Genomic DNA, 16,413 nt, shown 5'->3' on the forward strand with positions numbered 1-16,413 from the left:
GTGTTTTAAGGGCTGTCACAAGTCCCCATGGCCTAAAGTGAAGGATGAAAACAAATGCTAGTTATGTGCACAAAATATGAAGAGAACCAGAGGAGGGCTCTTTGGATAGAAGTGGAAAATACAGTCAAGAACCCAGAATCTGTATGCAAAAAGGACATCCCTATTCCAATGAGACTAGTCAGAAAATGAATAATCACACAGATTTAAAACTGAAAGGAACCTTAGGGCTCATCATCTATCTCTTCTCTCATGCTCCTCAAATCACATTCCCCCAACACCATTTCCAACCATTTCTTCTTTTACTCCAGTCTCTGATGAAGGGAGGCCTTCTCTCCAAAGCCAACTCCTCTCTATGAACAACATTTGGTTCTAAGCCCTCCCACTTTCTCCAAAAGATTGAACCTCACAATCATCCCCATTCTCCCTCAAATCTTCAGTCTCTCCCCATCTACTGGCTTCTTCCCTGCTGCCTACAAACATGCCTGTCTCCCTTTGCCTAAAAAAACAAACCAACCAACAAAAACAAAACCCACCTTCCCTAGACCGTACCATCTCTACTAATATTGTCCTATACCTCTCTCCTCTTTTACTTAGCTAAATTCCTTTTTTTCAAAAATGTCTACACTCACTGCCTCCATTTTTTATTTTCTTCCTTTCATCTTGTTTTTTTCTTTGTTTTGAAGAGGACCAATGAATGACATCATGAGATGATATCTTGACTTGAGTGTGAATTAGATTTAAATGAAGCAGAGTTAACCAAAGTCATCAGTCTCCTCTCTCTTCCAGTCACTGAAGTCCAGTAGCAAGACAAAAATCAAGACCACTGGCAACGGTCAGGGATATAGTTGATAACCTTGGCGTCTTCAACATCTGACCAAGCTCTGACCACTCCGCTGTGCCTACCTCACTTACCTTCATGGCCGTTGGAACAAATTGTTCTCATCCACCTATTCCACTGGGGAAAATCTTCACATGCTTAGACATAGTTGTAGATACCCCCACCCCACCGCCCACAACTCACCGACAGATTTGAACCCTGTTGGTTACTCTCAACCTGGTTTATTCCATCTGGCTTGGATGGTTTTCCCAGGGTGTGGCCGTTATATATGGTACAACTTCTTAGAGCCACAAGTGAGAGTTTGGTGAAAGGTGCACACCAAAGGTAGATGAGCAGCCCTGAGATCAGCAGACCTTCACACCAGAGATGCTAGTCCTGCCTGAACGTCTTCCTTTCGTCTACACCTGCAATGTGGACTCCAATTTTCTCATTCCAAAGTTAATGATCTCATGACCTTTTCTCTATTCTTGATCTTTTTTACTCTTTGTAGCCTCTGACATTATTGGCCATCCTTGACTACTTTCTCCTCTCTTCAGCTTCTATGACACTAACTCCTGGTTCTCCTCCAATCTGTCTGACTACTCCTTCTCAGTCTCCTTTGCTAGATCTTCATCCATGCCACACCAACTAACTATAAGTGTACCCCAAGGCTCCATTCTGGATTCTGCTCTTTTCTCTCTAGACTCTTACTTGGTGACTCCATCAGCTCCCATGGCTTCAATTATCTCTGCACAACACTTCCTAATCTATATATTCCATCCAAATTTCTCCCCTGAGCTCCAGTCCAAAATTACCGACTTCTAAATGGACATTTAGTATTGGGTATCCTGTAGGTATCTCAAACTCAACACATTCAAAAGAGAACTCATCAACTTTTCTCTAAAACCTACTTTTCCTTGGAACTTTCCTAAGACACTTGAGGGCACCAGTCAGGCAATTGCTCAACAAAAAGTTATTAAATCTTTACTCATGCCAGGCACTGTTCTAAGCACTAGCAAAACAAACAGAGAAAAAAAAAACAACAAAAACCCACCATCCCCTAGTCTTCCAGCTTTGCTACCATCTTCATCTCCTCCCTCTTACTCACCCCATGTATCTAAGTATTGCTATTTCTACTTTCACAATCTCTCTCATATCCAAGTCCTTTACTCCAGTCCCGCAGCAGCCACTCAAGCTCAGACTCTCATTTCCTCTCACGGGAATATTGCTAGAACCTTCTTCTTTGTCTCCCTGCCCCATATTCCTCTCCACTATCCTCCATCCTGCTCATCAGTGGAGTCCAACTACAATAGAAATGGGGGCCACTAAACCATACATGGAGCATCTCTACAGGCTACATATTGACTTAGAAAACCACACGTTAACATGATCTATGTTCTATTGAATTTTTATTTATTTTGTTAAATGTTTCCCAATTGCATTTTAATCTGGTTAAAGTTGCACTGGGGAGTAGAGTCTGATACCTCTGCTCCACATAAACACCAAAGTAATTACTTTGAAGTTCTAGTTCAGCCATGCCCATTGCTGTTGTATAACTTCAGTCATGTACAGACTCTGTGACCCCATTTGCAAAGATATTGGAGTGATTTGCCACTTCTTTCTCCAGCTTATTTTATAGATGAGGAAACTGAGGCAAACAAGGTTAAGTGACTTGCCCAGAGTCATACACCTAGTAAGAGCCTAAGACAGGATTTGAACTCATATGGATAAGTCTTCTTGACTCCAAGCTCAGTGTTCTAACCATTGTGACACCTAGCCATGCTCAAAGCTTCATTATCTTGCAAGATGAAATGTAGAGTCCATTCAGGACATTTAAAGCTTTTTACAAGCTTGGCCCTTCCTACAATCCCTTACACATTATTCCCCTCCATGAACTCTGTGGTTCAGCTACATGGGCTTGCTTGCTGTTCCTCACACACAACACTCCAACTCCCACTGGATGGCTTTGCCCAGTGCCCAGTGCCTGGTGTGCCCTCCCTCATCACCTCTCCATCTTGAAATCTGTGATTTTCATTACAACTCAGCATGAGTAGCACCTTCCACAGGAGGACTTTCCTGGTTCCCCTGGATGCTACTGTCCAAGTAGGCACCTTGTGCGTATTGCCTCCTCAGTGAGAATACAAGCTTCTTGAGAGCCCAGAGCTCAGCCTCTACCATCATGACAGAAATCTGAGAGGTGGGTGCCCAAAGTAGTGTGATCTGTTTTATAGAGAAGGAAACAGAGGCTCAGACAGTTTAACTAACCTGGTCACAATTACTAACAAATGTCAGAGCCAGAACTTAAGCCCAGGGACCCTGGATTCATCACCATTTCTCCTTCTGCCCCACCCTCTGTTTCACTCTGGTCCTTCCAGGACCAGCATCCTGCGAAACAAGCAAGAACCTGTATGGGTAGCTTCCACCCATCCCCATATTTATGTATATATGTATATTACATTATATATATATATATGTACATTATATGCATGCATGCATATATCATGTGTGTATATGCTTGGGCTTTTATGTGTATATGTTATATATGCATGTATATATGTATGTATATACATGTATATTATCTGTATGTATAGGTATAGGTATGAGTACAGGTTGTTAAATGTATCGTATATGTCTTTGTATCCCCTATGCTTAGCTCAGAGCCTGCATTGCAGGCATTGAATGAATGCTTGTTGACTAACTAACCCATTCCCTCTTTTTTCTTGTTCTTCCTTTTTCCCTTATTCTTTTCTCGTTCCTATTTCTTTCCTTTTCCTGTCTCTTTTCTCCCCTCTTTTCTTTCCTACTTCTTGTCAGCCAACAACTGCCCCAAGCATTGTTCAGCCTTCCTAGGTCCCTAGTTCAAGGGAATTCACTGTCAATCTTACCTTTTTCCCTTCCTACTGAATGTTTTTAATTACAGAAGAGAGGTGGAATGACTTGGCAACTTTAGAATGTTGAGTGTCTATAATTCAAAGGGGTGTCAATAAAGATGAATTTTTCATTTCTCCCTAGGCACAAGTTCAGAATTGAGTTTCTTGGCAATAGCAAATAAAGCACTAAAAACAGGAAAACCAGATTTCAAACTGTGAAATAATTATCTGCTAACAGAGGAGAGTACTGCACTCAGAGTTTTGTGATCTGTAAATGAAAAGATGCATTCATTTGAATTCTGGATGTCTCATTATAAAGTAAGGATAATTAGAGGGCAGCTCTCACAGAAAACTTTTGAATTATTAAGGAATAGGTTTATGGGTAGTATTTATCCGTATCCTTTTAGTCATGGGCCAGCTCTAACAGCTCAGCCAGGATGGGCTATAGAAAGGAGGCAGGAAGGAGCCATCTTATTCAGACTTGACCCAACCTATCCAGTAGGAAGGAAAGGACTCTGGTCTTAAAGCTAGGAGTCTTAGCTTCCTACCTTGCTGTTGATGCTTAATACTTGTAGAACCCTTGATGAGTCTCTTAAATTCTCCAAATCCAGAAAAATCTAACCTGTAAAGTCATCCTATCAGTCAATTAGCATTTATTAAGAGTTTACTATGAGACAGGCAATGTGCTAAATGTTCAAGACACAAAGAAAAGACCAAAAAGAAAAAGTCCCTTGCCCTTAAGGGGCTTACATTTTAATGTCTGAGATAACATGAATATTAATTTATAGAACTAAGATACTCCAGCATGTGAAGGCAAGTATGATTTTTACAATGATCAATATTGATATGTGTAATGAATATACTAATAATTTAGAATTCTCAAGCATTGCCTTTTCCAGTTTGTGAGTCAAAGCTCACAACGCAGCTTGAAATGATCAAACTTTGACAACACTCACAATCACTGCCTGGGTACTGTAAGTGAAGCAAATCAAAGACTGTAGAAACCTGTTCCCCTCACAGAACTCTGGTTCTGTGCCCTAAGGGAGGAGGTCACGACACCCAAAGACTTGACTTCAGAACTGTTGTATTGTGGAATTTGTGGATTTCTTGTGGGAAGCCACTGAACAATTGTTTGTAATTCCCATTTGTGATTTATGTATATAACCTTTGTCTTCACTTTAGCAAAATGGAATTCTGACAGGAGAATTCCTGATCTGCAAATCTGTTCCTCATAATGAAACTAATTAAACTCCTACCTGATTACCGGCACTTTGTCTCTGGCCTGCTGTATCTCATTCTCAGGTTAGAGATTGGCTCAGTAAAAACCTGTTAAGAACCCTACATGGGTAGTTTAGGAGGCTATTACAAAAGATCATGTGAGAGGTGATGAGGGCCTGAACCAACATGGTGACTGTGTGAGAGGAGAGAAGCGGATTTATAGGAGACATGCTATAAAGGTAGAAGTGACAAGCACAGACAACTGGTTAGAGATATGAGGTGAGTGAGAATGAGGACTTGAGAATCGTAGTGCCCTGAACAGTAATGTGAAAGTTCAGAAAAGGGATGGGGTTAAGGGGAAAGGCAATGAGTTCTGTTTTAGACAGAGTTTGAAACACAGCACATCCAGTTTGAAATGTCCAGATGGCAGACTGGAGCTCAGGAGAGAAACTAGGGCTGGATATGAGGATGTGGGGATTATTTGCATAGAGATGGAGATATTAACATTTGCTCAACCCATATCACAGGGTTGTTAGTGATCCTGAAAGACCATTGTGAACCTCAAATCGCTATGTAAATGTGAGTTATTATTGTTGTTGGTTATTATTGTTGTTGATATTGTTATTATTATTATTATTTATCCAGATCCCTTCCCTTACCAGCAGTAGCTCAAAAAGTTGACCTTTGCCCTGTCTAGCTTCTGTATGATAATAATAATAATAATAATAATAATAATAATAATAATATCATTTATAAAGCTTAGTAATTCAGAAACCATCCCTGAAGCTTAGCTTGTGGACCACGATTGCTGGCATTCCTACTGGACAGAACCACCAGCCTTGACCTCCAATATGTCGTCCACTTTCTGTTTCCTTTACTCTTTCTGTATTCCTCCAAGTGTACCATGTCCAAGAGTCCAGGCTGTGCAAGGATTTTTTTACTTTTTGTGGGGTCATGGACCCCTTTGGCAGCCTGCTGAAGCCTACAGACCAGTTCTCAGAAAAAAATCTTTTTAAGTGAATAAAGTAAAATACATGGGATTACAAAGAAAACCAATTGTACTGAAATAAAGATGTATTTTTCCTCATCTAAGTTCATAGACCCGCTGAAACCTGCAGACCCCATATTAAGAACTCCTTTTCGGTGTGACTGACCAGTAAATAAGTGGAAGGAGGAAAGTTGGTGAGCCCAGCTGTCAAACTACAGAATAGATAATACCAATGCAGACACATAACTCATAGTAAACTGTGGTTAGGCTGGCAAGCAGCTAGCTGATGGGGTCTTCATCTAAAGTCACACTTCCCAACTCAACATTGTCTCTCTATATCCTGTTCACAAATCATCAAGGTGTTGCAGTAAAAATCATTAGATAATCTGCTTATAAATTTTTTTTCTTCTCCTCACTCCCAACTCTAGCCAAGAATCAACCAAACACCAAGTTGGGTCAAGGAAGTTCTGTAGGATTTTTTATTTATATTCACAGCAGCACACTTTGTAGTAGCCAAAGAACTGGAAACAAAGAGGGTGTCCTTCAGTTGGAGAACTGCTGAAAAATTTATGGTATGTGAAGATCATAAAATATTATTATATGGTAAGAAATGGCAAGTATGAGGAATTTAGAGAAAGATGGGAAGATCTGCATGAACTGATACAGAATAAAAAAGGCAGAGAATACTATATAGGACAACAATGTAAATAAAAAGAACATTAAAAGGAAGTTGAACTCTGAGTAATAATTTTTTTTTTTTTTGGTGAGGCAATTGGGGTTAAGTGACTTGCCTATAGTCACACGGCTAGTGAGTGTTATATGTCTGAGGCTGGATTTGAACTCAGGTCCTCCTGACTCCAGGGCCGGTGCTCTATCCACTGTGCCACCTAGCTGCCCCTAAAAAAATAAAAAATAAAAAATAAAAAAACAACTACTAATGAAGGTCATGGAAGAGACATAATTACAGTGGGGCAGCTAAGTAGCACAGTAGAAGAGTGCCAGGCCTGGAGTCAGAAAGACCTGAGTTCAAATCCAGCCTTAGACATTTACTACCTGTGTGACCCTAGGGAAGTCACTTAACCCAGTTTGCCTGAGTTTCCTCCAATGTAAAATGAGCTGAAGAAGGAAATGGCAAGCCACACAAGGATCTTTATTAAGAAAACCCTCAATGGGGTGACAAGGAGCCACACAACTGGACAATGACGACAACCACCCCCTCACAGCTGCTGATAAATACGCTGAACTATAGACATCGCCAGATCAAGTTTCTGGGACAGATATTTTCTGTCACAAGGGAGTGGAAGGAAATGACAACTATAAAGACCAAAGATATTAATTAGAGTATTTTTTTTAAGAACCATGAGACTTCTCTATCTAGTTATAGTAGATCATGGATTTAGAGCTAGAAAGAATATTAGCAGTCATTGAATCCAAAACTCCCTCTTTACAGATTAGAAAACTGAAATCTGGAGAAGTAAAGGAAGATCACCCAGGTAATTAGTAGCTGAGCAAGAATTTTGAACTCAAGTCCTTTGATTCAAAATTCAGTGTATTTCCTTCTACCAAACTACCTTTGATGCTGGTATCAGTAAACAAATATTGATTTTTTTTAAACGAGGGTTAATTATCAACCCTTTATATTCTGCCTTTATATATTTAATATTAATTAATTATATTAATATATCATATATTCATACTAATTATATATTACTATATCATCTATCAATATTAATTACATATATTAATAAAACAGATTTTAATTTACTTAATAAGACAGATATCAAGCTTAACCCATTCTACAAATGGCATACAATTTGATAATGTTATAACACAAAGTCTATTTCAAACAGGTGCCAACTGTGACACCAAAAATCTCCCCATTTTTTCAATAGCCACAACAAACTACTAGTTCCTAGTACTGATGATCTTACTGAGACAAAACTTTTTGCTGTCCCAAAGGATTGCTTAACTAGTAAGATACTTCAGCTAAAGGAAAAAAACATGTTGAAATTGTCAGGACATGCCACATTTCACTAGCAAGCACATGCCTGGATTATCATGTTTTGTTCTCCTTGGCCAGAAGTAGAAGAATAATTAAGTGAAATTGATGGATGAGTTATGGCGATGATAGAGGTTTTGCTATTTAAATAATAAGCATCATTTGGACACTACAGCTGTAGGATAACCCAGTGGGAAAATTTATAACAAAGGTTCATTCACCAGCTTGGGAATGCAGTCCCTGACATTTCCCAGAAATCAACAGACTTATTTGCCATTGATTCATCAAACCAATAATTATTGCAACAACATAAGAGTCCCTTCATCCAAACAGTGTAGTAAAGATTCTCATAAAATATCTTTTTTTAATGAAGAGTCTTAATTTCATCTATTTCATTCCAAGATTTTCTTACCTCTACCCTTGATTCTAAGAAGCTTTTTCATATTCTCATATCCCACTAGCTTTATCCCCAAAGCCAGTATTTTGGGGTTCTGACCGTGTATTTCAAGGCTTAGTGTTCTATGACTAGAACCAGAGACTTCTAGATTCTGTGGTCTTGAAGTTCCATCTAATTTCCAACAAATCATGATTCTTAGGTGAAAGCTCTGTTGCTTCATCAAATGGACAGGTGGGTGTGTTTCCCCCAGGGGATTTTGGTTTTTTGGGTTGGTGGTGATCTTAGTCCTGTAGACCCTGGTCATTACTAGCCCCAAAGAATTCTTGCCAAATAGAAATTGGTGGAAGAGTAAGATTGGGGATGAGGGTAGGATATGGGAAATGGTCAGTGTGAACAGCATGACCAGAAAAGATTGGGATTACCCCTACCTATCCCTTAGTCTGGATCTAAGGTCTTGTTGGCAAAGATACTGCCTAAATCTAGAGTCCTGGCTAGCTATGAGGACAGAAGTCACAGGGGTTTCTCAGCTTCTGTTCACAGTTCCCAAGAGGGACAGTCTAAGACAATAGCACAGTAGAAGGCCAAGTTGTCTGAGGCAGTGTTTGAAGTGTTGCCCATTCAGATGGTGACTTGGGACTGATGGTTGGCTGACCTTTCTCTCTGACAAATACCCAGAAATCTCTGTTGAAGACAGCTTATGTGTCAATGGCAAAGGGCTTCACTGTTACTTCCTCCAGCCTTCCCCCAATCATCTTTGCCATACCTGGAATTTGTCCCCATCTGGAATGTCCCATCATGCAGGTGAACCATGCTGTTCCCTTGCCTTTGCCTGTCTCAAGCCACAGACCCAGAAGCTTGAGCTCTGGTGTAGCCACAGCTATAGAAACTGGGAGCCAGCACTGCCTTTTCAGAAGGTCTCCCCTGAGATGTGAAAGTATTAGCTCTTCCTCAGAGGATTCCAGTCACCACAACCCATTCCAGAAATTGTCCAGCTAGCATTCCTACCTTATAGATAAGCAAACTAAGGGAGAAAAAAAAAGGTCAATTTAGGTATCACATGGTGAGTCAATAAATGGTATCAGCATAATTAATAATGCTTCTGATTGGTGATAGAATATAAGTTCCTTGACAGCAAAGATTGTCTTGTCTTTTTTGTTTGATCCTGTCTCTCATCATTTTGCATAGTAGCTTTCATGTAATTGAATTATGTATTTCAAATTTAAATGGCTTCTTTTAAAAGCTGACACCAGGACAGCTAGGTGGTGCAGTGGATAGAGCACCAGCCCTGATGTCAGGAGGACCTGAGTTCACATCTGACCTCAGACCAAACACTTGACACGTACTAGCTGTGTGACCCTGGGCAAGTCACTTAACCCCAATTGCCTAAAAAAACAAACAAACAAACATAAAAGCTGACACCAGTCTCATTTGTGTGTAATGTCATACAACATTTATTATCTATGGTATGCAAGGCACCATGCTAGGTGTTGAGAATACAAGAATGAAAATCAACAAAATCCCCCTGCTTGCAAGAAATTTATAGTGAACTAAGGAGGTTATTACATGGGCACAAGTAAGTATGTATGTGGCAGATGAGAGAAATAAAACAACAGTATTCTAGGAAAGTGGGAAGAAAGTGGACTGGAAATTAGAGAAAGTTTCATGAAATCTCAGCAAACTCGAGAGGAAGAGAAAGACTTCAACAGGTAGAGAGCAGAGAGTGCATTTCAGATATGGGGGATGGGTTGACATGATATGATACAGGAGGGTGGAAGACACGAAGCCAAGATCAGCAAAAAGCCAGAAGTCCCATTTGGTTGTAATATAAATTGAGTGAAAGTAAGAATTATTAAAATAAGGCTGACAAGGTAGATTAGAGTCAATCTGTGAATGGTCCTCAAAGCCTCACTAAGGAATTCACATTTTATACTAGAAAAGAAAATTAATGAATATTTTTTGAGAAGAGTGACATCTTTGGACTTTTGCGATAGGAAGATGACTTTAGCAACTGTGTAAAGGAAGGATGGACTGGAGTAAACAAGACTGAAGCCAGGGACATCAGTTAAGAAGTTATCACAGCCCTAAACTCAACAATCCCATCTTCAAGGAATGGATTTAAAAGGACAGTCTTAAGGGAGACAAGGCAAGCAGGCTATGTCCCCCTTCATATTCTGACCAGACTTTTCTTCTGTGCTTGCAGAGAAAGCCCGCTTTGTGAATCCCAGAGTCTTGGAGTAGGTAAGGACCAAAACACATGATAGGTATAATAATTTAGCTGTGCTGTTTGCTCCAGTTAGATGAATAAGAATGAACACAGAGATTTTTTCTTTTGGAATATACAATAAACAAAAGCCAAGGAAGCAATACACATGCTTTCTGCAAACTGAAAACAAGAGGACAGGATTTTTTTTCCTAGAGAGGAAAGGAAGGCAGCAAGGGTGTTATTGCTGTGATTCTGTTGATTTGGAGTCTGTAAAGCACCTTCATAAGCATCTATATCCTTTTTCCCCATGACATAACAAAAGAGGTAGGACTGAGATTATACAGAACAGGTAATCCTCCAAAGATGCTGTTAGTAGCAGATCTTTATTACATCTGACAATTACCAGAATTATGAGCCTAGTGAGTTTTATTTTGTATGCATTTGTATTGGCTGTTTAAATTTTGAGAATCACTAAAAGAAGAATTTCACTTCCAATCATAATAGCTGCTTTAGAAAACTCAACAATAATGTCTTTAAATGCTTAATACATGTTAAGAGGAGGGAACTCAATTGAAAAATATTTGAAGGGAAAGAAAACAAAATTCAAGTCCCCTTTTTTGTCCCTCTCCTTCGCAAACCAATAACCCGTAGAAACTTCAAAATCCACATTGTTGTCTGATGGAGAGTGGGAGGATGGAGTGCCTTAGAGAAAGAGTAAAGAGGGAATCTCTCAGGATCACTGTGGAGAAGTGACCCATACATACATTCATTAACCCTTCTAAGTGTCTCACTTTGTAGGTCTGTAAATCACTTTCCTGTTATTAGCAAAGTTGTCCACCAGTCACCAGAATTCAAATTTTGCCCCATCTCAACTTCCAGAATAGCATGAAGTGTAATAGAAAGAAAGCTGACCACTTTTGTGACCTTGGGCAAGTCAGTTTCCCTCTCTGAGCTTCAGTTTCCTCATTTACATATGCCATCAATTCGTCCTAAAATGCCCAAAATATTCTAAATTATCCAGTCCTGAAAACCTAAACTTCTAAATGCACAACATCTAGGCTCCTAATTAGAAAACCAGGCAAGGAACCCAAGATATCACCCACCACCACCACCACCACCCCTTCAAATCCAAACCATAAGATGATCTCATAAACCACTTACCCCCTTGGCACAACCGGTCCTGTTACCACTTCTCTGACACTGACCCTGACCCTTATTTTGCCTTCCCTTACATCCACATACACCCCCCCCCCCCCCCCGCCCCCTTCTTGAGCTTTCTCCTCGCGGGTCCCCACCTCTTAATCCGCGCCCCGCCCCCCCTTCCCCTGGTACTTGAAACCACTTTCCATGGAATACCTCGACCCTGCCCAGCAAGTAAGGACGCCTCCAACCCCTCCCTGCTTTCTTTTCTGGGGAAAAGATCCTCCCTCCCACCCACTTAAGAAAAGTTGCAGCGAAGTCTAGTTCCGCAAAACAGAACTGGACTGGGACGGCGCCTGGTCTGAGCGCGTACAAACCGGGAGAAGCTAACGCCCTTGTAAGCCGGGAGGGGTTTGCAGGATGCCAGAGTCCTGGCCCGCAAACGCACAGCCAGGGCTTGCGAGGTACCCGGGGCATGCACCACATCACAAAACAGCTCTCCCTCAGCTCCTCCCCACCCCACCCCACCCCACCCCACCCCATCCCATCTCTCTGATTTCTGATACTGAAAACACTGATGAGGGAACTCACCCTGTCCATCAACCTCCATTCTCACTCTTGACATCCAGAAACATGACAGACCCCTCCCGCCCCGCCACCATGGGCAGGGGAGCAAGGAACGTATTCTATATCTCCCCAGACCGTTGGGCTTCTCACTGCTCAGAGGGTGGGGAAGGGCCTAGACTTTGAGCCAGAAGGGACCTTGGCTCACCAGTCAAAACCCATTTTACACGGTAGAACTTGTTCGGTTTTCAGTGGTGCCCGTTTCTTCGTAACACCATAAACCACAGGATGCTTATGCATGGGACTTTCTTGGTAAAGATAATGGAATGGTTTGCCATTTCCTTCTCCAGTGGATAAAGGGAAACAGGTTAAGTGACTAGGCCAGAGTTACACAGCTAGTAATTGAGAGTCCAATTTGAATTCAGGCTTCCTGACTCCAGGCCCAGCACTATCCACTGAGCCACCTACCTCCCTGACTGAGGACACTGAGGTTTAAGAAAGTGAGATGATGAGCATTAGATACCATGGGTAAAGTGAGAGGTGGGATCTGAACCCTGGTTCTCTGACTCCAAATGCCTCCTTTCACCAGACCCCACTGCCTCTTTCCTTACAATTCTGAGTTCTAGATTTGGTTTCCTTTTTTTGGTTTTGTTTTGTTTTGATTTTGGCAAGGCAACTGGGGTTAAATGACTTGCCCAGGGTCACACAGTTACTAAGTGTCTCAGGCCAAGTTTGAACTCAGGTCCTCCTAACTCCAGGGCCTGTGCTCTACCCACTGTGCCACCTTACTGCCCCTGAGTCCTGGATTTGGAGAAATCACACACACTGTTTAGAGAGTGTAGGAAACCGCCAAGTTAATGGGATCTAAGCAATTAGTTGTAAATCATCTACTGTAGCAGAGGTACAATGTTGACTTGTCAGCCAACTATGAGAAGATGACTGGGAGTCAGAAGACCTAAATTCTAATTCCTGCCCCTCTTGCTTCACCTCTCTGTACCTCAGTTTCCTCCTTTGTAAAATCAATCCTTTTAAGAAAAAAAACATGATTATAACAATGAAAATAAAAGCAAAATAGAACATTTTAATACAAAAAAGTTTGTTTTGTTGACATTCTGAATACTTCTAAATAAATACAATGTTTATTAGTATTGTTGTCCTTTTAATAGGTGTCCTTAAAATCATAAATTTTCTTTTGTGAGGGGATGCTTTGCTTTGGTATCCCCATTTGGAATCATGTGAATTATTACAGTTTTTTCATATAGCTAGCCAATAAAAAGCTTTGATCTGCACAACCCTACATACTTGTGATGGAATAATAAAAATTTGTATGGAAACAATTTTCCATAACTAGAAACTGAAAGCAGTTAATAAACTTAAATTTCACGTAGGACAGTAATATGTTCAGATACTATATTTACAGAGTGGAGAACATACAATTATATTGTATATTATTGCATCATTATTCAGCAAACATACTAAAATTCTATCTTTGAAGGTCCAATAGAAGGGTATATTTATATTATAATACTTATATGGGGAGTATACACTCATCTTCACAATGGAAGTTATGTTTGTGATTCCCATGTTTCAGAAGCACAAAGAAAGTATCCCAAAAGTAAAAGCTGTAAATCCAAGACTGCTTTGTTAATCTTTGAAAGTAAATTTAATAGAGGCAGTCAGCTCTCTAGTATGAAATGCAGGCAGCAATAAATAGTCCTTGAGAAACTTAAGATTCTATATGGCTATACATAACTGTAAATTATTACTAAGATTTTAAGTTGGTTCTAAATGAAATTATAATCAGTCTTATTTAAAATGACATGCATTTTCCTATCAAGATTTAGATAACACTTGTGATATTTGCCCCTGTACAAATAAAAGTCTTTGATAGAAAATACAATTAAATACAGTTAAATTAATTTCAATATAACTGAAAACACAATTAAAATTTGGCATTAAAAGGTAAAATGCTTATAGGCCAACTGTCTAATTTGATCAAATATTTTTTTCCTTTCCAAGACCAAAGCTGTGTGTTCATTAAAATTAACCATTTCTATGCTTATCTGCTTACCATTTCAGAGGACAATTTGGCAATTTTGTGGTTTTGAAATAATGTTTCTCTTAAGCACCAGTGTTTTAAAATATGGAGTATTATTTTGTCATATGATTTTGACTTTCAGATTCTTATTTCAGGTTTGCATTTGGTTGTGTATAATTTTGGGAGGAATACTGAAAATTTTAATCCTATATGATCGTAATAAACTAATAATTGCAAAAGTTTAAAAATAAATTTTTAAGCATTTACTATATGCCAGGCAAATACAAGCAAAAAAAAAGTCTCTACCCACGAGAAGGTTACATTTTAACAGGGGAAAATAGCAGATAACTGCTCCCTAGATGGATGTCTGCTGGGGGGAAAGTTCTGAGAGTCAGAGTAGACCCCAATACAAGTGAGCATGGATAGCCTGGGCACCCAAGGCTAGCCCTCTAGATCCTCAAGTGAGGCCCTTTCACTGAATCCAAACTTCACAGAACAAACCCTTTTAATAAAAACTGGGTCAAAAGGCTGCACCCAAGGACCTAGAAGGCCACATGTTCACCACCACTGCCTCTGGGCTCTTCGTGAAAGAGATGTTCTAGTCACAGTAGAGTAGACACTGCTCTCTCCTGGACATCCTCATGCCTGTCTTAATTACTCCTTCTCAGTCTCCTTGGCTGGATCTTCATCTGGGTCATATCCACTCACCATGATGTCCACGAAAAGTCTGTCCTAGGACCTCTTCTCATCTCCCTCTATACTATCTCACTCGGTAATTTCATCAGTTCCCCTGGATTCAATTATCATCTCTATGCAAATTACTTTCAGAACTATTTACTCAGGCCTAACCTCTGAGAAAATCAAATTTATTCTGATTCCATTTTGTAATTGATTCTATTCTGTATCACCACCACCATATTGCATAACTAACTAACATCACATTCCTTTGTCTCTAAGTTAAGTTTGGAAGTTCAGAAGTTTAAAAACTCAGCTTTCCTATAATGACCAGCTTGCCTTTCTGAGTTAAGTTTAAAAGTTCAGCTGTCCTACAAGTCATCTTTAATTGGAAAAACCTATTATGACCAGCTGTCCTTGATCAATTAGAGGAAATTCGTTATTTCTCTACCACTAGTTGTCCTTACACAATTAGAGGAAATCTGTCATGTGTCTACCATTAGTTATTCTCATAGGGTGTAGGTGGGTTCAATAAATCAGTAATTTCCTAGCAATAAGATGCAAGGAGGGAAATCTTTATATCCACTCAATCATATTGTTTTCCAAGCCTATGATGTTTTCTGACTTTGTAACCAATCATATTGTTTCTGCCATCTATAATGCACCTTGTAATTTGAGGGGGGGAGGGCTCCTTTTGTCTATAAAAATGATCTGTTAGTCCTCAGAGTGGTTTAGCTTGCTGAGGAGCTGAAACACCCTGTTTATTGGTAATTGTTAGCCTTACAAATAAAATTATCGTGCTTGGAGCTTTGTTCCTCAGTCTCCCTTATTTTCAATCACAACCCTTCTTTCCTGAGTTTGAGGCTTAAATTTCCAACTGCCCATCAAAAATATCAAACTGGATGTCCCAGAGATATCTTAAATTAAAATATCCAAAACATAATTGATTATATTTCTCTTCAAACTTTCTCCCTTCAAAATTTCCCACCATCCTCCCTATCATACTCAACACCTGTTTCTTCCTTGATGCCTCACTCTTACTCAACCTACATACTTAATTTGTTTCACAGGCCTGTTCTTTCTACCTTTAAAACATCTCCTGTATATGCCCTCTTCTCTCCTCTTGCACACCTGGTGCAAACCCTCATCACCTCATGGCTGGACCATTTCAATTGCCTTTTGGTTGGTCTCCCTGCTCCTGTCCATCTTTCACTCAACTATCAAACTGATCCTTGTAAAGCACAGGTCTAAACATGTCACTCCCCTACTCAATAAACTCCAGTGGCTCCCTATCACCTTTAGAATCAAATATAAAATCCTCCATGTCTTTTGAAACCCTTCACACCCTGGACGCTTCCTGCCTTTCTTTCCTAATTTCCCTTTTCTCACACTTCAATCTGCTCCACATGCTCTATAACCCAGTAACACTAGCCTTTTTGCTGCTCCTTGGATACAACCCTACACCTCCTGCCTCTGCACCTTTGCAGCAGCTGTCCCCCACATC

The 16,413-nt window shown here is 40.0% G+C and overlaps 1 protein-coding gene across 5 annotated transcripts in view; it reads right to left on the reverse strand.

Moving 5' to 3' along the window:
- The window catches only part of IL31RA (interleukin 31 receptor A), a 97,413-nt gene extending 85,384 nt beyond the window's left edge, over positions 1-12,029 (reverse strand). For 4 of the 5 annotated variants that reach the window (XM_027863476.1, XM_027863477.1, XM_027863473.1 and 1 more), the window contains exon 1: positions 11,654-11,731. The gene's annotated coding sequence lies outside the window, so the exon portion shown is untranslated. Of the gene's footprint in view, positions 1-11,653; positions 11,732-12,009 lie in introns of those variants that run through there. The other variant, XM_027863475.1, reaches the window with a different exon arrangement.
- Positions 12,030-16,413: the final 4,384 nt, after the last annotated feature.

This window comes from Vombatus ursinus, unplaced genomic scaffold, assembly GCF_900497805.2.
Source record: "Vombatus ursinus unplaced genomic scaffold, bare-nosed wombat genome assembly UNPS02014772.1, whole genome shotgun sequence".
NCBI lineage: Eukaryota > Metazoa > Chordata > Mammalia > Diprotodontia > Vombatidae > Vombatus > Vombatus ursinus.